Here is a 22,923-nt window from a genome sequence, read left to right on the forward strand (position 1 = left end):
TATTTTTCAAGAATTGCGTCTCAATGTGGTTCACGAAAATGTCTGCAACTGTCCCAGCTAAAGAATTTCCCATTGCTAAGCCATATTTCTGACAATAGATTTTAGTATTAAAAGCGAAATAATTGTAACCTAAAGTGCATTCAAGCAGTTCTATAAATTCAATTATTTCGTCTTTAGTCATATTTTTGTATTGTATTAAGTTATCCCTAATTATATTAATCGTCTCATTAATGGGTACATTTGTATATAAATTTTTAATATCTAATGAGGCGAAACTTGCATTAGTTGGAATGTCTATATTGTGGATTTGTTGTGCTAGTTCATAACTGTTTATGATACTGAAATTGCTGTCATATGTATAGAATGCTTTCAAAATTTTATTAAGTTTCATATTTAGTTTATATGAGGGACTACTTTTGTAGTTGACAATAGGTCGTATAGATTTCTCTTTTTTATGCAGTTTAATCTGTGATCTTAATTTAGGTATTTGGGGATTCATATTTTTCATCATATTCTTTTCTTCAGGGGACAAGAGGTGATTATTTTCATCGACTAATTTCTTGATCTTTAACTGGAACTTTGGAATGGGGTCTTTAGTTACTTCAACGATCCCATTTTCATTAAAAAATGAGAGTGTTTTAAATATATAATCGTCTTCCCTTTATCGGCCTTTACCACAATTGCTTTCTCTGCTAGTAGTTTATTATTGATATTTCTAAGTGTTTTATCTTCAGTTGTTCTATGCAGTTTATTTTTCTCTTTTAAAATTAAATCCTTCGTTTTTAGGGCTATCTTGCATGCTTTGGGTTTATTTATTTTCGATACTTTGCTTGTTGCTATAACATCAGCAATTAAGTGTTTAACATTCGTATTATTTAGTGGGGGAGTTAAGTTATATTTTAAGCCTTTGTCAAGTAGAGACAACATTTGTTCGCCTGTGGGAGTAAATGTTAAATGAATTCCCATGTGAAAAGAGTGCAAAGTGAATGCTTCTATATAGAAGTTGCGAGGTGCCGGGGCTAGCAGTGTATTTAACACTAAATTCTTCTAGAATCTACATATGTAAATGATGCTCTAAGCCCCCCCCTATTCTAACTCCGACTTTTTCTGTTGCACAAGGATTAAAAAAAAAAACGCGAACTGACTTTAATCAACCCTGCCAGTGGAGTAGAAGAGAGTTTGGCACCTGCAATAATTTAATTTGATAAATAAGTTAAATAAACGAAAGTTTCATTAACATAGTGAGGAATGATAGGGTTGCTCTACCGATTAACAGAATGAAAGTTCTGTCCAAAATAACAATATGATTTATTAAGACTAAACACAAAATAATAAACAAAAACACATGAAACATTTACAATACATCAAATTGGCTCAAATTGGATACTCAAACAAACGCTGTGAATGTGAAGTTGTCCCCAAACCAGATTGTGAGGGTTATGACGAAGTGGTATGTGGAGCCAATTCCTTGCAACTCAAATCTTAAGAGAAAACACATAGCCAACCCAACATTAATTGCTGCTACTCAAGACAGAACAAAGTTAGAAAAAGACGAACAGATGCGCTCTGCTGAGCTCTGATTATCACCTAGGAAAATCCCTGTCTGCCAGTGCTGCGGACATACATTACCAATCTGTCTTCTTAACTGCAAGAACACGATTTGGCGTACCAGAGGCGATGGCTGGTTGCTTCGACGTCCTCGACCGAAAGGCGAGAGCCGACTCCCCACAAGAGCACCCGTACAGGCCGAACACACAACATTCCCGCCCCCCACGACAGTGGCCGTGGTTAAACGTTCCAATCAGCAACTCGAAAACCGGCGGAAAATTCCATTCCATTGCCAGAACACTACCATTCCATCAATGGAGATTCTTGGCGCCAATTTCTGCGCTGATTTTGCTATGTCACGGAGCTATGCCCTGAGCAAGCCACACACAGTTACTATTTTGCAGAAAGCGCGGGAATTTTCCCGCCACAACTGCCTGGGTACACAAGTCATTCCCACGCATCACTGGTAGCCCGCCAGAAAGTGTTTTCGCTAAGTTTCTGCGAAGTAACGGAACCTCTAGCCCAGCCGCTACTTCAGACCCCTCCGGGCGTGTCTTTTGACAATGTCGGCGTCTGCAAAGCATTCACTCGACTTCCTCACACCCGTCGGCTTAACCCTTTCCAGATCAGCAGGCCCGCCTGTCATCGGACCACCCGGGTGATGAGAGACGCTGCGTGGGAAGTCCGCTTGTGAAGGAATAGCAACTTTTCACTGCATGCAATTAGAGAGGAAAATCGTAAGATAGAAATATGAGAGGGGGCTCATGCCACCTCTCAAAGTAAGTGCAAAATAAGGGCTTATGTGAAGTCAGAGATATTTATAAATGCTCATGTTTACTGAAGCTTACAGTGTCGCACAGTCATGCAAGTAATCGTCATAAGCCGAATTGCATGACAGAATTTTGAAAACATAAGAAGCCGTTCTGTGGAGGTACACCTAATTCAGCCAAATTGGAAATGTGGTGTTGTTGCGAAATTAATCCATGGACAGTCACCAACTGGTGAAAATGCTACGAGTACATGAATCGTGGAGCACTGGTACATCTGAACACTTAAGTAAGAACATTATAATTGCTGTTATAGCCCATTGGCTGTTATGGTGGTGCTCAACAACGACGACTGCAGCGTATCTAACTGTCGTCTAGAGTAATACTCTGCGTGAAACTGCTGAAGTTTTAAACAATTCAACCGACATCTCTACGATAATAAGATATAAACTGCCCTACAGGTATACTTATCCACTGGGTTTCACTGAACTGTACAGTAGCTAACAAACTGAGAGAAACAGTTACATTTTTGAGATTAAGCCATACATCGTTTCCAGTAAGCGGGCTTGTCAACTAAAAATAAAAATAAGACGAAAGTCCCCAATGCACAAAGACGGCATTAACGTGTAGAAAATAACTAATCGTCATGATGATACGACTGTTTTAACAAGAACTTTATTTCAGGGAAGCCTAGAATAGTTTGTTATTATGAAACAGTGTATACTGCCCATGTAATGTTTCATGTTCACTCTTGATGAGCTGCCTTACAACTCCATCAAAAGATCTACAAGTCCTACCTTGTATTTCCGACCGTCGGCTGTTCCACCAGCTTCCACGTTGGTGTTTCCTGCTGTTTTGTTGAGGGACATGAGTTTGATGACTGACGTCCTGCTTCGTCGCCGGACCATTGAACCACCCCACACCTGATGCCACGCATTCGTGTCAATGATATTCTTTTTGTAAAAAAATGCAAATGAAACAGCGAATCAACCTTTGTTTTACACAAGAAAGAAAATATTGCATTCATTCATTAATTCATTTTCGATACTGAATACAGTATATGACATAACAATTAAAAAAAAACTTTTTAAGCATGGTTTCCAGATGGTGAAAAACTAAGCAAAAAATATACATTCATCACAAATCTAGAAAGTGAATTTGTGGAAAAATCATATAAATTTAAGAAATTCATCTATGTTTGTTAATCGCATGACTACTTTTTGCAAGTAAGACTACTGAAAGTTTAATTATGACATGGATAATAGATGGGATTTGAAGCCCTTATACCAGATTTAGGCTCGGTTATCCATGATCCATAGCTGAATAGGGAGGCAACACTTACAAGGTTAGACCATGCACAGTTAACTCACTCCGAATTCCCATGAGGAGGTAAATATTTAAATTTATTTGTCAAATAAATTGTATAAGGCATACTAGCACTAAACAAACTGTTTATGTGACTGAATGCTTGAAGTGAGTGCTTTTGATGCCTCTAACTTATAGCGTTCGAAGAGGCGACATACCTATACTTTCTAGTCACAAACTGAAATACGTGACAAATTTTTTTGCATAGATGGTATTTAAAATAAAAAAATAAAACTTTAATCGCTGGCTGCCTGAGTACTAATTTATATTACTAAGAAGACGAACCTGGGACGCTAGCTATATGCTACATTATCTTGTTTTAACAAGTTTATGTTTTAATTTTACTTCCCACTTTCATGTTTACTTACCTTTTTTCCGTCTTGTTGGAAGACAATAGGCTCTTTGCCAGACGACTTCCATATTTATTTAATATTTTCTTCTATCATTTTGCTCAGCCAGCTGTGGCCGAGCGGTTCTAGGCGCTTCATTCGAACAGCGCGACCGCTGCGGTCGCAGGTTGGTATCCTGCCCCGGGCATAGATGTGTGTGATGTCCTTAGGTTAGTTACGTTTAAGTAGTTCTAAGTTTAGGGGACTGATGACCTCAGATGTTAAGTCCCATAGTGCTCAGAGCCATTTGAACCATTTTTTGCTCATGAAGCATTTCTATTAATTCATTAGTGGTCGGACTGCATTTGCAGCCGTGAATATATTGGATCAGCAACTGGATAACAGCTTCTTATTTTTGCACGTTGACTGGTGGTGGCAGAGTCTGAATTTCCTTGCATGTGAGTTGTGTGGATGGAGGCTAGGCTGATGTTGCCTGCCGTGGTAGTAAACAGTGCTCTTACTGGCAGTCGCTTTGCCCATAGACCCAAATAGGTAGCGTAGTGCTATGTCGGCGGGGAGCCGAACGATCCCCAGGGACCTGAAATGCATTGTTCCGGCCTGCTGTGTGGAGAGCTGGCAATGAGACTTCACGGCGCCAGACCGAGATGACACAACAAGGGGGGAAACCTACAGTTCGAAGAGCTTGACAGTGTTATATTTCTGGGGTTACAACTCGATAAGAAATTCAGTTGGGAAGGGCATACCATGGAGTTGCTCAAGGACCTAACAAGTCTGTATTAGCAGTGAGAATGAAGTCAGATGTAGGAGACATAAACAGAAAAAACTTGCATACTTTGCTTGCTTTCATTCTATTATGTCACACGGGATCATATTCTGGGGTAACTCATCAAACCGAGCAAAAGTTTTTTGAGTGCAGAATCGTGTGATAAGAATCATTTGTGGTGTAAATTCAAGAACATCATGTATAAACCTGTTCAAGGACTTTGTATTCTAACTACTGCTTCTCACTATATATTTATTCCTTAATGAAATTTGTTGCAAGTAATATATCTCTATTTCAACCAACAGCTCAATACATAGTATCAATACTAGGAATAAGAGCAATCTACATATAGACCTAAAATCACTTACCTTGGTCCAAAAAGGGGTCCAGTATTCAGGAACAAACATTTTCAATAAAATGCCAGCAACCATTAAAAACTTGCCTTCAGATAAAGCACGGTTTAAACAGAGTTTGAAAGACTTTTTGATAGGCGACTCCTTTTACTCTATAGATGAATATCTTAACAGAGACTTAAGTCAGCTGAAGTAAAAATATCTGTTAGATTTCAGTTTTGACAGCACTTTGTCACAACAGTCAAGATTAAGTATATGTGTATGATATATTTATTAATAGTGCATAACAATGCTTCATTCTGACAGCGTGTTAATTCTGTAAATATTAGCTGTTCCAGTTGTATTCACCTATTTCGACAATCTCCTGACAAATGAATAAGGTATTAAGTTTTAACGTTATAATTTCTGACGTGTTCCACACCCACGAGAATCATCTCATTTTTTGAGTCTGGAACGAAAACTGAATCTAATCTAATCTGGAGGTGGCTGCAAACAACGGAGTAGCCTCGGGCCCACTGCCAGTGTGTCGACCTCTATAAACCAGAATTTGGATGAGAGTCTAAAACACTGAACGGTACAAAGGTGTCAGTGGCGTAGAGCTTGTGACGTCGTTGTCTTCGGTGCAGGCGGTCTTAATCTGGGTAGTGGGAGACGATATTTTAGTTGATTGGATATGGGATGAGTCACGCACATACTAATGGCAAATCTCGTCATTAATTGTAATCAAATGCCTAAAACCACTATTGGTACATGAACTGAGGTGGCGCGGAAATACCGAAAATAGGGAAGAAGACAGATTTTTAGGATAGTAGCAGTCAGAGAGTCGGTGTAAGGAGAAGTAGTTGCGAAGAGTGCCTACGGTAGAGTCGCTGTTGTGAGTAATGGAGGCGGGGCGTTTGATACAAGTGCTTCCAAGCAGTACTTGAAGTTGCACATGTCTTTACAGGGCGATTACTGCTATTTTGATACTAATGGTCTGATCCCTGTGGGAAAACTGTAATTTATACACTGTGTGTATGTCTATGATAGCGAGTGTGAAAGCTAGTGGTGTTGTGCTATACTGTGCACATAAACAGAATCTGAGGGCACTAACGCGAATTCTTAATTGAAAGTAGGGACGCAAGTCCCCGAGGTGCGAGTGAGTATATTGCAGTCGGCGGCTTTTCATAAGGTTTGGCGGCACTCCACCGCTGGAGACGGAGCAGTTTCAGCGGCGCACCAGAAGCATCGTCTTGCAGGTCACCGTAAAGTGACGCAGCTCCATGTTAATTTGTTAATGTAGGAAGTTTCTGCACACTAACAATCTGGCGACGTGTCCCAGCTATGACGATACACTGTGAGACGAGTGTGTATCTTTGATCCAATATGTTCAGTCACTGATCCAAACGGCAATTAGACAATGGTTGAATGATAGTTGGCTATTTTATGACTGATCAGTTCGCGTAAACGAACTCCATATACAGTTTAAGTCCAGTTTGTTTAGGAATTACATGTGGATCTGTTTGTCTTTTAATGAACACAGTCTGAAATAAAGGTTATAGTTGAATTCAGCAGTCAGTTCTGCATTCATACCCTATTAGTATAAAAGTTAACCAGCATCAGGGGATCCGGTTACATATATTTCAGAGTACGTTATTGACATACAACTAAGCAAAGTACAATTCCTCGAACAGCGAACTGCCTGTATAATGCACTTCTAGTTAATATTCTGGAGACTTTGGAGTTTGGATAATTTGTTTACGTGATAGAGTCTTTTGGATGATTATAATACACAGTGAATCATAATTTAAATCACTGAATCAAACAACCATGAGAATTTTAGATGAAAGAGGGGACAATTTTTCTCAATTTAAAGTATGGTTAGTGATCATAGCAGCAGCCACATGTCTTTTAGCGTTACCCACAACTTTGTGCACACAATAAATCAAGGTTTATTCAGTACGTGAAAGAGTAATTTTTTGAGTCACTCGGCATATTTTTAACAAACATTGACAGCATAAGAAGGGTGGATAGTTCACTATTTTACTATTTATAGGGGATTTTGGTTGGCTGGGTGAGTCCGGGGAGGGGACGCAAAAGAGGGATCTTGACAGAAGATGAAATAAGTACTAGAAACCATTTAAGGGGAAAAACTAATAATTAGCATCATTATCTTTCTGTGTCTGTTATTCTGGAAACTTACATTCATATTTTTGAAATAATCCCTTAGCCCTCACTAATATCTCTTTTCTAACATTGCTTATAAATAGCTATACATCTCCCAATGTCATTGTGAAAGCAATATGTTACTGTCGCGTGCCGGCCGGGGTGGCCGAGCGGTTCTAGGCGCTACAGTCTGGAACTGCGCGACCGCTACGGTCGCGAGTTCGAATCCTGCCTCAGGCATGGATGTGTGTGATGTCCTTAGGTTAGTTAGGTTTAAGTAGTTCTAAGTTCTAGGGGACTGATGACCTCAAAAGTTAAGTCCCATAGTGCTCAGACCCATTTGAATCTTTTCTTTTTACTGTCGTGTACTGCCTGCTTACAGACTAATAAGTTAACATTAATTGTGTAACTGCGTACAATTTCGTAGTGCCAGATGAAATACCTCATCTGTTTACAATTTCGGATTACATATGTTATTTTTGATTTTCAGAGTAGGTCTTCAAAAGGGTGGAGCCAGATTGTTAAATTACCAAACAATTTGAGATTCATTTATGCACTTCCGTTAATCATTCACTTAGCAGGAAAAGAACCTATCTTTATGAATATTGAAGTCCGATTACATTAACATCTACATTTCTTTCGTGTAAAAAATTTTATTGAACTTTCACATTCAAGAGTCACTGAATAATGGCAGCAGACAGCCAAAACACATCGGCCTGAGATGTTTTAGTAGGCTATATTTTTTTTAGATGATGGTAATAATTATTACTGACTTTTTATCTTTCCAGATCACAAAAAGCCTGTAATCTGTAAGCATCTGTTACAGGCCAGCTCCCGCTGTGTGGGCAAGCTCTTTGTGAAAAAACATGGTGCACAAGCGTTGCTGTTATTTTCGTATTAGTCCTGGAGAAAAACCACATTGTTCTGGTAAGCCGAAATTGTGTAGTTGCGTAATTTTAATATTAAGGTTTAGTTTGCACAGTGCTGATATAGTATACTTACTGCGAGCTTGACAAAGGTGTACTCATGAAACTAACCTGAAATGCCCAACGAGTTCGCTAACTGCAGATAGAAGCCGGGTCGGTCCACCTCTCTCAGACAGTGTGGAGAGATGTGCCAGTTTTATTTGGGAGAGATGGACCACTTGTTTCGGTGTGGGTGAGATGGAGTACACTCAAATTCAGCTTCAATGCATATGGGCGAGCAAATCTGCAACATAGTCGAGCGCAGTGCCACAACGAGGCTAAGAGCGGCGGTGTGAAACAGCAGAGAAGAGAGGGGTGTGCAACAAGAACGTGGCAACAACTCGGAACCATCACTGGGTGCCGTGGACAGTAGCGGGACACGACTTCACGTGAAATGCTGGGCCACGGTTGGTGCGCTGTCTGGTCTTGTGTATGTCGCACTGTGCCTGGCTCAGCGAGTTGGCCGGTGAACAGCTGGTGAATGCGATCCCGTCTGCACGGAGGCTGTGGCGGTCTTCGTCATCATGAGTAGCGGATTGTGCAGAGAGCCAACAAGCAAGTACAACAGCAGAGTTTCATCTGAGAAGGCAATCAGATGGACGGGACAAAGCTGCCACATCATGCGACCAGCTATGGAGGCAGCCTGGTAGAGTTTTAAGGCCGGCCGGAGTGGCCGAAAGGTTCTAGGCGCTACAGTCTGGAACCACGAGACGGCTACGGTCGCAGGTTCGAATCCTGCCTCGGGCATGAATCTGTGTGTAGATTAGTTAGGTTTAAGTAGTTCTAAGTTCTAGGGGACTGATGACCTCAGAAGTTGTCCCACAGTACTCAGAGCCATTTGAACCATTTTTTATGGTTTTAAGCTTGTGACTTGTTATTGGCGTGGGACAACAGATCCTATACCAAGCAAACAGACAGTAGGGAAGGTGGTGCTGACAATGCCCCAGCAAATACTAGCTGCTCAGACTTGGCAGTGTACATGTTCAGCAGCAAATTTCGGTCGTGTAGAAGGCTGTTTTTCACCTTTGTTGTGTTAGTTACTGTATGACTAGTGTGTTATTGTAACCACTGTCAGCAGGACAAGATACAGTGTGAATTAAACTCTGGCTCTGTCCGCCGTGGTCGTCACAACTATACGTTTGCTCGATTTACTCTTGATTAACCCAACTCTAAGGGTTCATTATTTAGTTGTGTTCCATGGCGTTACTGTTCTCATTTTTATTTTTCGGTTTGGGTTGAATTATTGGACTGATTGATTATGTCCTGTGGCCAGTACTGAGTAGCGTGGTTCAGTGTGTCTGAATTATTTATTGACTACAGCTCTTGTTATGTGGTAGTATTAGTAACAGTTTCAGGGTTTCTTGTGTTGGCTCTAGTTGGGACAATTTCTGGATATTGTATCCTGAGCTAAAATCTGTTCATTTTATATTTCCTGACACTTCATCAAGCTTGTATAGTTACCAGTAATACGCTAATTCATTCTGGCACCCTCCTTTTACTGTAAAGATAAAATTGTTTAAAGAGCAGAGTTTTGAGTATTTCTTTATGTTACACTAGATATTAAGTTAATGCTTGATTGTGATTTGAGGAGTGAATATTTTACTTTTGTATTACCTTAATTATGCACTGTGATTTGTTGAATTCTATTGTTCATTAGTGTATGTAAAGCTCGTGCAGTATTTAAATGCACAAAACCCACAGTCACATTAATCTAAATATCCACGGGTGTGCTGCCGGTCTATAGTGTCCAACGGGCACAATATTTCGGCGATCATACATGTCGCCATCATCAGGTGAACTGACGGACTGAGCTCCTGTGAACGTACCGGCACGGAGATCCGTACGCTATGGCTGCTCAGACGGAACTAGGTTCGGTCGCGGCGGCGGCCGATTTAAATACCCTCCGCCCGCGGCGCGCTCCCTCCGCCGTCCGCGCCCCGCGCCACGGTCGCGCGGTGGAACAGATTGCGACGGCGTCTGAGATGACGTCTGTGTGATGGCTCTGTCCGCCGTGGTCGTCACAACTATACGTTTGCTCGATTTACTCTTGATTAACCCAATCGCTGGTTCCCAAGCCTTGCTATGATTATAGCCACAGTCACGGTTTATGAGGTCGTCATTGGTGCGAATTTCGATGGCCTCTCTAACAACGCTGTCCCAGTATGTCGACGTCTGTACCAGAATCCTCGTGCGGTCATACTCCATGGCCTGATTTTGCGACAAACAATGTTCAGCGACCGCCGACTTGCTCGGATACATCAGTCGAGTGTGCCTCTGGTGTTCACGGCATCGATCCTCGACGGTACGCATCGTATGACCAATATACGACTTGCCACATTGACACGGAATCCGGTACACGCCGGCCTTCCTCAAACCGTAGTCATCTTTGGCGCTCCCCACCAGTGCACGAGTTTTATTTGGAGGACAAAACACAGTTCCGACCCGGTGTTTCTACAGAATGCGGGCGATTTTCCCCAAGAGTGCGCCTGTGTATGGAATAAATGCAGTGCCTACCTCCTCCCTCGTGACTTCATCCATCTCAACAGGTTGTGCTGCAGTGGTTGGGCGGAGAGCACGTTGAATCTGCCACTCTGAGTACCCATTTTTTCGAAATACAGTTCTCAGATGTTCCAATTCCTGGGGTAGACTCTCTGCGTCAGAGATAGTGCGCGCCCTATGTACTAGAGTTTTAAGTACCCCATTCCTCTGTGAAGGATGGTGGCAGCTGTCTGCGTGCAAATACAGATCAGTGTGCGTTGTCTTCCGATACACACCATGACCTAGGGTGCCGTCAGCCCTTCTCTTGACCAAGACGTCAAGGAAAGGTAATCTACCCTCCGTTTCAGTCTCCATAGTGAATTTGATGTTTGGGTGTATGGAGTTTAGATGTGTAAGGAAGTCAAGGAGTTTATCCATACCATGTGGCCAGATGACGAGCGTGTCGTCCACGTAATGGAAAAAGCAAGTAGGTTTCCATACGGATGACGACAGGGCTTCCTCCTCGAAGTTCTCCATGTACAAATTCGCTACCACCGGTGAGAGTGGGCTACCCATGGCGACTCCCTCCATTTGTTCGTAGTATTCTCCATTAAAAAGAAAATACGTGGAAGTCAAGATATGCCTAAAAAGTTCAGTGGTCTTCTCGTCAAACTTCTGACTAATCAATTCTAGTGACTTTCGCAGGGGTACCCTCGTAAACAAGGAAACGACGTCAAAACTCACCGTGATGTCTGACTCATCCAACCTGAAGCTATCAAGGCGTTTAACAAAATCCACGGAATTACGGGTGTGATGAGGGCATTTACCCACATAAGGACTTAATATTCCCGTCAGGTATTTGGCCAACAAATATGTAGGTGCCCTGATGTTGCTGACAATGGGGCGTAATGGTACCCCCTCTTTGTGAACCTTCGGGAGTCCATATAGTCTAGGCGGTACCGGACCTTGGGGTAACAATTTCTTAGCGTCACCCTCCGGTAAATCTGCGTCCTTGAGAAACGCCCTCGTCTTGTTCTCCACCTTCTTTGTAGGGTCAACGCTGATCTTCCGGTAGGAATCGTCATTTAGCAGGCTCTGCATCTTATCAGTGTAGTCCTTATGGGAGACAACAACTGTAGCATTGCCTTTGTCAGCCGGTAAGACAACAATTTCAGAGCGCTCACTCAGATCACGAATGGCCGCCCTCTCTTTACTGCTGATATTTGACTTCATCGGCTTGGATTTCGTCAACGCACGACAAGTTTCACGACGTATTTCCTCGGCTGATTCTGGCGGATGTCGAGCTGCAACCTGTTCAACAGCACTAACAATTTCTGCGACCGGAGTGAACTTGGGGGTGGGAGCGAAGTTGAGACCTTTCTGCAAAACCGAGACCGCATCATCACTCAACACCATGCCACTCAAATTGATGACAGTTTTGCACGGAACCTGCAGAGATGGTTTGCCAAGATGACGTGAGAACTTAGCTGTTTGACGTCCCGTAGCCTTCTTATGGGCGGAATCAGCTGACACCCAGGTGACACCATCAATCCAATCCCAGGAACAAGAAGTGTACTTTCTAGCCAGTTGCAAATGTAGTTTGAGTAATTCCTGTGAGATGAACTCAAGGCTCCGGCGGGTGAATTGCACTCTCTCACGTACCAATGCGAGGCTGGTTCGTTTCTTGATTCTCTTAGCTGCTGCAGAATCGGTGTGATGCATAACCTTAGCAAAATTTGGAACAACATTCTCGGAACGACATCTCTTTAGAAACGCAAGAGTACTTAGGAAACGACATCTACGGTGGCGCAACTTTTCAAATTTCTTCATGCTGCGATACATCTCCTCCCCGTAAAGGTGTATGATGTGATTCTTGAGTTTCTCCCGGCGTATTTGATAATCAAAATATCCACGGGTGTGCTGCCGGTCTATAGTGTCCAACGGGCACAATATTTCGGCGATCATAGATGTCGCCATCATCAGGTGAACTGACGGACTGAGCTCCTGTGAACGTGCCGGCACGGAGGTCCGCACGCTATGGCTGCTCAGGCGGAACTGGGTTCGGTCGCTGCTGCTCTCATCTATTACTTTCCCCTCTTTGGGGAAGTGTGAGGGGGAGTTTCTAGCCTTTCGGCTTTTACTCCCCTGTGAACGTGTGTGTGTGATTTTTCTATAGTTTTTATGGTGTCTGTGATAATGTGATGATTGTTGTGAGTGTGTCTGGTACTTGCCTGAGGTAGGCGAGAAAATTGGTATTATGTGGGAAGAACAGGATTAGGGATTGGGTTTTGGGATTTTCTCTTCGACTTAGTCGTCGAAGATCGTCATAGGGCGCTTGTGCTTATCGCGGGACATGTCGTACCGACCTAGGGAGTGGATGAGTGCGTTTCCAGATCTGGAAGAACCCTCATAGAAGGCCCTTGCCAGATCCTGGAAACGCTCTCTCAGGAGTGGGATTTCGGCTGTGGCGTGCAGGTCGTCTGTGGGGAATCCAAGTTGTAGACGCAGTGCCCTTCTGAGGGCGCGGTTCTGCAGCCTCTGGAGTTTGTCCAGGTGCTGCTTTGCCGCGTATCCCCAGACAGGGCACGCATACTCCATTACTGGCCGGATCAGGGCCTGGTACACATTTATTGCTACTGGGCAGGGAAGGGAGCTGGTTGTGTTCAGGATAGGGTATAGGATGGACATTCTGGCGCAGACCTTCCTGTGAACCTCGTCTATGTGGGGTTTCCACGTAAGACGGGAGTCCAAGGTTACGCCAAGGTATTTGGAGGTTCTGCGCCAGGGGAGTTGGGTTCCGTTTAGGTGAAGGTGGAGGGGGGGGACGTTGAGGAGGGTCGCACCTTCCGAGCCTGTGGGTAATCAGCATTGCCTCCGTCTTCTCAGAGTTGATGGTGATGCGCCAGCGACGAGCCCAAGTTTCTGGTCATCTAAAACCTTTTGTAGCCTACGGATGACCAGGTCCTTGTTCGCGTTTCTCGTGTAGAAGGCTGTATCGTCAGCGTACTGTGCAGTGTGCACCAGGGGGGCCGTTGGAGTGTCCACAGTGTACAAACTGTACAAGATGGGCCCCAGGACCGATCCCTGTGGCACCCCAGCACGAATACGCCTTCTGGTGGAGGTGGCAGTTTCTACTTTGACGGAGAAAGTCCTATTCGTGAGATAGCTCTTAATCAGCTGAACTATGCTCCCGGGAAACCCTTGTGTGTACAACTCTATGTCATACTGAATCAAAGGCTTTGGCTACATCTAGTAGCACTACCCCGCAGTAGCTCTGTGGTTGAAGCCCTCTGTGGCTGCTTCAACCATTCTCATGACCTGTTGTGGGGCAGAGTGGTTATGCCGGAACCCAAATTGGAAATCTGGCAGAATTTGCTCCTGGTAATATGTTCTTGTATGGGTCTTAGCAGGAGGCGCTCATAGATCTTGCTGAGAGTTGGCAAGAGGCTAATCAGCCTGTAGTGCTGCGGGAATAGAGGGTCTTTCCCTGGTTTGTGTATCGCGACCACTTCCGCATGTTTCCAGCAAGCTGGGAAAACACAGGATCGAGTAATCTCGTTGAGGACGTTCGCGAGGTGTGTGATTGTGTGGGTGGGAGATTTTTGACTAACTGATTAGTGACACTGTCGTTCCCTGGTGCCTTTTTTGTAGGGAGGGACCTGATTACTCTTGCCACGTCCTCGGGGGCAAAAAGTATGGGTTCGTCCTCTGGAGCCTCCTCAGCATTGAGGAAGACAGTCAGTTGACGACTGACTACCTCTTCATGCTCTTCATCCTGGGGTTCTGCCGCTTGGAACTGCTTCTCGAAGGAGTCGGCAAGGGCGTTGGCCTTTCCAGCATGGCTGTAGACCAGTCCCCGCTCGCCATGCAGTGGCGGCATTCTAGCGCGTCTTTTTGTAAACTGTTTGGTCGCTTGCCAAAGTGTATGATCGTCTATTTTGAGAGCTGTGAGGCGGTTTTGCCATTGCTGGTTTCTGTGCTCATTGAGCGCTACCTTCAGTTCTCTCTGTAGACGATTGAGCAGCCGCCTGGTGGCCTGATTTCTGGTGATCTTCCACTCTTTTGCCACTCTGTTCTTATGTCGAATTTGAGCTAACAAGTGTTCCGGGAGCTGTATTTGCGGCGGTGTGCCATCCCTTTGTGGAGGGGAGCTTCTTCCGCTGCCTGCAAGATGGTGCCTGTTAGGTCTTGTAGCGCTTGTTCTACTGTTTCGGCAGTAGGTGGCGGAGCGCGAGCGATATCAGAGGCGACAGTTTCTTGGTATCGCTCCCAGTCTGTACGTTTGTACGACGTCTGGTATCGTGGGAGTGCTACCCATTCTCCCACATCGACCTCCAGAATCACTGGGTTGTGGTCGGAGGACATTCTGTTGATTGTCCTTGCGGCCACAAACCCTGCGATCCTCCTAGTGAGAGCTATGTCTAACACGTCGGGCCTGCCTCCATTTTTTGGAAAATGTGTGGGCTCGACTGTACCCCATGTTTCGAAGTGGTGGGTGCGCGCTAGTTGTTGCAGTTTGGCGCCTGCTCTGGAGGTTACTCTTGAATTCCAATCAGGATGTTTGGCGTTGAAGTCTCCCCCTATTATGAGTTTGCCTTCAATTTGCCCTAGAGCAGCTATGTCTCCCTCATCTATCTGGCCATGTGGGGGTCGGTAGACTGCAACAATTGTTAGGGGTCCAGTGGCAGTGGTTACTTCCACCGCCACTGCTTCGATTTTGTTGGTGGCTGGTAAGAATACCTGGTGGTGGGGGATCCCTCTTTTTACATATATGGCCACTCCTCCGCCTTGGGTTGGCCTGTCTTTACGGTAGCTAACGTAGTTGGGAACTGTCGCTTTTATTCCCGGTTTAAGTGGGTTTTCCCCATCATGCATATGTCGATGGAGAACTCCTTCATGAGTTCTCTGAACTCGACCTCTTGATTAACAATGCTGTCTGCGTTAAAGACGCACATTGTCAGGCCTTGAATATTCGGTCGTCTATTCATGATGGGGTTTTGATACTACTGAGGAAGTCGCAGAGGGGAACGACTGCTGGACTGTTGCCTGAAGGGCGACGAGGATCTGTGTGTTCTGCTTCTGGGCTTCCCTGAATTCCTTCATTATTTCCATGATGAGGTTCATGGTCTGCAGCATTATGCCTAACAACTGATCCATGGGGGGGGGGGGGAGTGTGTGTGGGGTTCCCTAGAGCTTCCTCCGTCATGGAGGACCTGGTCGTTGTTGCTGTGTGTTTCCAAGTGTTGTTGTCGTGATAGTGTCTGGTGTTGTGATGATTGGGCCACGCTTTCGCGGTTCCACGGAGGAGAAACCACTTCCGCGTAAGTCGCCCTCGGTGTGTCTGGCCTTGGTTTTACCCAGGCCTTGTTCGTGTGTGTTGTCATGTTTTGTTTTCTTGTGTGTCTGGGTGGGTTTATGGTGTTTTCTTTGTGTGTGTGCGGGGTGGCCTTTGCGCCCTTTGCCTGTTGTGTGTGTCGTTTGTGGACCTCACAACCTTGGTAACCCACCGTGTGGTTCTTGCCACAGAGCGCGCACCTTATTTGTGGGTCCGTGTGTAGTAGCGTACATGTTCTTGTGTCGTGGGCCTCGGCGCACTTCCTGCACCTTACTGGCATGGTGCAGTAGGTGGCGATATGATTCAGGCCCTGACACCTGAAGCACTGCACCGTCTTGTTCTTACGGCGCAGCGGTTCAGTGGTGACAGTCACAGCCAAAACCATTTTAATCTCCCTTTTGTTCTGGGGGATGTCCGGGAGTGTGGCCTGGTATAGTGGCCACTTGCTGTTGATGTTGCCCATCTGCTGGACCGCCTTGACGACGTACCCCTGGGCAGTCAAATCTGTTTTGATCGCCTGGGGGGGACACTCGTCTTGGGAGGTCTCTTATCACTATGTTTCTGTTTCGTGTTTTTGTTGTGGGGAATGTGTAGTGAGGTATGTTTTTGTGTTGAATAGTGTTTTGACTGTGTTGTAGTGTTCGAGTGTGTGTACTGTGACTTTTATTTTGTCTCCACCGGCGGGTTTTGCCTGGAAACTGTCTCCCCCGATTTCTGTCTTGAGCAACTCGAAGAGCTCCTCATAGTTTTGAGGGAACTCTGCGACAATCGGGGGGAGGTGGTGGGCGACTTGGTTCTGTGTTTGTGTTGTGTTTTCTGTTGTCTCTGGCTCATCAGCAACCGCCTGCAATCTGTTCGGGGTGGGTTCCACTCCCCGGGCTGGCGGAAGCTTCGGCTGGCGAAACGTTTTCCTCGCCAGCACGAAACCATCCGAATCCTGCCCGGTTTCGCGGTTCCCTTCCAGTGCCGGTGTTTCCTGGTCCCCTCCCAGTGCGACGACAGGTGCTGTCGGGGGCGCTGGCTCCTCAGAGGGTGTGGAAGTGGTTAGGGTGGGGGTGGTGGATTTCTTCTTCCCCTTGGAGTGCTTCTCCTTCCTGTCCTTCCTTACACGCCGCTGGTTGGATGTGGTGGACTTAAGTGGGGGGGATTTAAGGTATTTGGAGCGGGTGTAAGACTGAGACGAGGGGGTGGGTTTGGGGAGTATTTTGGTCGGCAGACGGGGCATCTGCTTGCCATTCTTCATGGACGCAATGTAGTCGGGAAGTGTGCCGGTGGCGTTGGCAAGCAGGAGCGGAGTTAGGACGAGATTAGGAGGGGCAGGATCGCAAGTACTGACTATATATTTCGTTGTCGGTGTGTTGTGTATAACTGCATTATTTTCTGTGTTTCTCGCCATGTTCGGAGCGGAAAGTGGGGCTGCTGCCAAGGGGGTGCCAGTTACAGCCATCGTTGACACCGTTAGGTGGCCCGGCTGCATTGCTGGCCCTATTTTCCTAGTGGACGCGGAGGTCTGATCGGCGGCGGCGGAAACCTTCTCTGCGGTTCCGCGGCCGGCTGCTAGGTCCTGGCCCATTTTCCCTAACCTTGGGGGGGGGGGGGGGGGGGGGCAGAGCCTAGCTCTGCGGCAGCTGAAGTGCTCGAGATCGCCAGAGACGCGGCACGCGGCAACAAAAAGACGCGCCTCTTGTGGACATCGGTGGATCGCTTCGACCCCAAGGCACCACTGGAGCTCGACATCCCGCAATTCGAAGAAGAAAACACGACAATTCTGCTGTCGGGCGTCGCCAAAAATATCCTGCCCGCCGTAATTCCTCACTGCAGACCTTGACTAGGTTCCCGCCGATGCTTTAATAAAAGCAAAGCCGAAGATACCCCTGGGGTGTCACCCGTTCAAGCGGGGGCCTATGGCTGACAGTGCGCGAGTGAGAGGAGCGATGCACAACCCTCGACCGCTACTCAGCGAGTGGGTTCGGTCGCGGCGGCGGCCGATTTAAATACCCTCCGCCCGCGGCGCGCTCCCTCCGCCGTCAGCTGATTCCGCCCATAAGAAGGCTACGGGACGTCAAACAGCTAAGTTCTCACGTCTCCTTGACAAACCATCTCTGCAGGTTCCGTGCAAGACTGCCATCAATTTGAGTGGCATGGTGTTGAGTGATGATGCGGTCTCGGTTTTGCAGAAAGGTCTCAACTTCGCTCCCACCCCCAAGTTCACTCCGGTCGCAGAAATTGTTAGTGCTGTTGAACAGGTTGCAGCTCGACTTCCGCCAGAATTAGCCGAGGAAATACGTCGTGAAACTTGTCGTGCGTTTACGAAATCCAAGCCGATGAAGTCAAATATCAGCAGTAAAGAGAGGGCGGCCATTCGTGATCTGAGGGAGCGCTCTGAAATTGTTGTCTTACCGGCTGACAAAGGCAATGCTACAGTTGTTGTCTCCCATAAGGACTACACTGATAAGATGCAGAGCCTGCTAAATGACGATTCCTACCGGAAGATCAGCGTTGACCCTACAAAGAAGGTGGAGAACAAGACGAGGGCGCTTCTCAAGGACGCAGATATACCGGAGGGTGACGCTAAGAAATTGTTACCCCAAGGCCCGGTACCGCCTAGACTATATGGACTCCCGAAGGTTCACAAAGAGGGGGTACCATTACGCCCCATTGTCAGCAACATCAGGGCACCTACATGTTTGTTGGCCAAATACCTGACGGGAATATTAAGTCCTTATGTGGGTAAATGCCCTCATCACACCCGTAATTCCGTGGATTTTGTTAAACGCCTTGATAGCTTCAGATTGGATGAGTCAGACATCATGGTGAGTTTTGACGTCGTTTCCTTGTTTACGAGGGTACCCCTGCGAGAGTCACTAGAATTGATTAGTCAGAAGTTTGACGAGAAGACCACTGAACTTTTTAGGCATATCTTGACTTCCACGTATTTTCTTTTTAATGGAGAATACTACGAACAAATGGAGGGAGTCGCCATGGGTAGCCCACTCTCACCGGTGGTAGCGAATTTGTACATGGAGAACTTCGAGGAGGAAGCCCTGTCGTCATCCGTATGGAAACCTACTTGCTTTTTCCGTTACGTGGACGACACGCTCGTCATCTGGCCACATGGTATGGATAAACTCCTTGACTTCCTTACACATCTAAACTCCATACACCCAAACATCAAATTCACTATGGAGACTGAAACGGAGGGTAAATTACCTTTCCTTGACCTCTTGGTCAACAGAAGGGCTGACGGCACCCTAGGTCATGGGGTGTATCGGAAGACAACGCACACTGATCTGTATTTGCACGCAGACAGCTGCCACCATCCTTCACAGAGGAATGGGATACTTAAAAACTCTAGTACATAGGGCGCGCACTATCTCTGACGCAGAGTCTACCCCAGGAATTGGAACATCTGAGAACTGTATTTCGAAAAAATGGGTACTCAGAGTGGCAGATTCAACGTGCTCTCCGCCCAACCACTGCAGCACAACCTGTTGAGATGGATGAAGTCACGAGGGAGGAGGTAGGCACTGCATTTATTCCATACACAGGCGCACTCTTGGGGAAAATCGCCCGCATTCTGTAGAAACACCGGGTCGGAACTGTGTTTTGTCCTCCAAATAAAACTCGTGCACTGGTGGGGAGCGCCAAAGATGACTACGGTTTGAGGAAGGCCGGCGTGTACCGGATTCCGTGTCAATGTGGCAAGTCGTATATTGGCCAGACGATGCGTACCGTCGAGGATCGATGCCGTGAACACCAGAGGCACACTCGACTGATGTATCCGAGCAAGTCGGCGGTCGCTGAACATTGTTTGTCGCAAAATCACGCCATGGAGTATGACCGCACGAGGATTCTGGTACAGACGTCGAGATACTGGGACAGCGTTGTTAGAGAGGCCATCGAAAATCGCACCAATGACGACCTCATAAACCGTGACTGTGGCTATAATCTTAGCAAGGCTTGGGAACCAGCGATTGGGTTAATCAAGAGTAAATCGAGCAAACGTATAGTTGTGACGACCACGGTGGACAGAGCCATCACACCGACGTCATCTCAGACGCCGTCGCAATCTGTTCCACCGCGCGACCGTGGCGCGGGGCGCGGACGGCGGAGGGAGCGCGCCGCGGGCGGAGGGTATTTAAATCGGCCGCCGCCGCGACCGAACCCAGTTCCGTCTGAGCAGCCATAGCGTACGGATCTCCGTGTCGGCACGTTCACAGGAGCTCAGTCCGTCAGTTCACCTGATGATGGCGACATGTATGATCGCCGAAATATTGTGCCCGTTGGACACTATAGACCGGCAGCACACCCGTGGATATTTTGATTATGAAATACGCCGGGAGAAACTCAAGAATCACACAGTCACATTAGTCTTCCACCATTTCCTGTGGCACAATTGATAGCAGAATGTGGTTGTGTATTGTGTTGGTGTGTTGTTAGTATGTACTCGTAAAACGGTATTAATATTTTATGTTCTTGTGCTCTTTTGCTGTTGTGTTGCAGGACTGGTAGCTAGAAACGTCATCAGTATGAATTACGTGACATGTACGAACCACCTGCAGCTGTATAGTTATGCCAGAGTGGGACTTTAATCCGAATTTCCCGCATTATGTGAGCGATCGCCTTAACCACTTCGGTTGTCTGAGGATGACCCAGGTCCACACCCAAACGTCCATATGTCGTCGTCCATGTGTGTGTATGAATCGGTTGCAGAGAGTTGAGTTATTCTATAAACTGTAGTTCGTGGTCAGCTGCCATAAATATGGTGCCAGAGGTGACCCAGCCGCTTCACCAGGCATTTGAGGAGCCCAGTGCACTTAGCATCGGGAAGCAGTAGGGTGTGAGTAGCAGCTGGGCTACAATACAGTTAGATTAAGAAAAAACTGAGTTGTTCATTTAACTCTTAGAAGTTGAGATGCCCTCCCGATCCCAATTAAAAAGATTACAGACCAGCATAGCACATTATTTAAATTCATTGCCGGACTTAACGTTTTTATATGAGGCTGGGATAAACAGTGACATGGGGCAGGTTCTGCAGGCAAGCGCTGTGCAAATAGAACTGACATTAAATGATATGCTGTCAACTATTTCTGTTTGATGTAGTAGGGTTAGTTTAAATATGGTACAGGAGGACGATGGTTCTCAAGTTCAGGAGTTAGAAGCTCAAAGTGTACAGGTGGTGCACTATAGTAAACAGTTTTCTAGTTACCTAACCCTCTACTGGGGAAGACAAAAGAGCAAGCATTTTCCGTGGATTCTATCCTCAATACAACACAGTTTTCGCGCTATTTAGTATTGCTCGATGAGCAGAGAAAAGTGTTTGGTTGAAGGGATGTTGAAATCTTTCAGATGTTGTATCCACACACTAGGTGAAGTTCGGTTCAGCGGGAGATCAGGGCAATAATGTAGTCAGAATCGGTAAGGAGCTTCCATCAACAGTTGTGCAAACAAGTTATCCTGATAGTGCTGTGAGGCGATTGACAGACATTCATTATGGGTTCGGAACGATGTGGGGGAGCCATCTGGAGAATATACAAAGAAGCTAAGAACCGAATAATGTCTTTCGTACACTTAGCTACAGGTAGCATCAAACATTGGGGAGGGAATTAGTCGAACCGACCGATCACGCACCATGTTTGTACAGCCGCCCAAATGTCCCGCAATTCAGAAGAGTTGGCCTAAAAAGCTGAGGGCACAAGATAAGTTGATGAAGGTCGGAGATGGGAAGTGAAATGACTAGTGTGCACAGAGAAACGGCCATCTGAAGTGGTGGGGCAGAGTAATTGTTTACTCTGCAGTTATCACTTCTCCCAACTCTTATAGTTATCACTGCCATGATTACCTGTTCTTTGGGCTCCCTGCTTTTATTATAAAGCTAAAATAATTTTGAAGAGCCGATATTTTACTATTTTGTCATGTTGTTCTAGATACTGGGTTAATGCATAATTGTGGATTGAGCGCTGGTCATTTTACATTAGTCATGCGCTGTGATTGGTTGATTTCTTCTGTTGATAAATGAATTTAAAGCTTGTAGACTATTTACGCCCATCCCGTCACAGACACTTTCCACTCATACCGTGAGTTCTGTGGCAAGGAGCTAACTCATCCCGGAAAATGATCCCCATACTGGCTTCTTACCGTGGTCATAAACTTCCTTTTGGGGATGCTGATGTACACATTTACATTGACTGTTCCACTCATGAAGTTCAGAAGACGTACCCCGTGGACAGAAATGCATCCAAAGATCATCTGTCTAGCTGGATGTTGGCTATGTGTGTTATACACGAAGGCAAAATTTCTTGAACTGCTCTGCAACGTACCAACACTTTTCCATTGGAGCCTATCATGCTAAATGTAGACACACCTGAAACGATTAGTCTGTTCCACATCTTCGATTTTGCCCATTTTAGCCTCTGTTGTTGAATTGTATTTGCCGATAAAATGTTTCTTGGTCGAAAGGCACCGAGTCCTGCTTCCGGATCTGTTTATAACAGTTCTATTGCTTACTAAGACGTCACGAATTTCTTCCCAGTCTCGCTTTAGTTCAGCTGATAAGGGACTATCCAGAAGAGAAAGTCTTCTCATTATCCTATCTTGTCTGACAATTGACGCCTATTTTCTATATCTTCGTTTCTCACAATCAACATTCCCTTTCTCCCTTTATTTTTTTGTCTTAGTATGCAGACTTTGCTTTATTTTTTCAGGAACCTCATAATTTTGGACTGATTAAAAGCCATCTTAGAGGGTATCCTTCTCGTGCTGAGAATAACTGACGCATAAGCTAGTATAGCAGCTTTCTTCTTTGGCGTTAAATCCACTTACGTGACCATGTTACCACATCAGTATGTCGATAC

This window comes from Schistocerca piceifrons, chromosome 5 (genome assembly GCF_021461385.2).
Source record: "Schistocerca piceifrons isolate TAMUIC-IGC-003096 chromosome 5, iqSchPice1.1, whole genome shotgun sequence".
NCBI lineage: Eukaryota > Metazoa > Arthropoda > Insecta > Orthoptera > Acrididae > Schistocerca > Schistocerca piceifrons.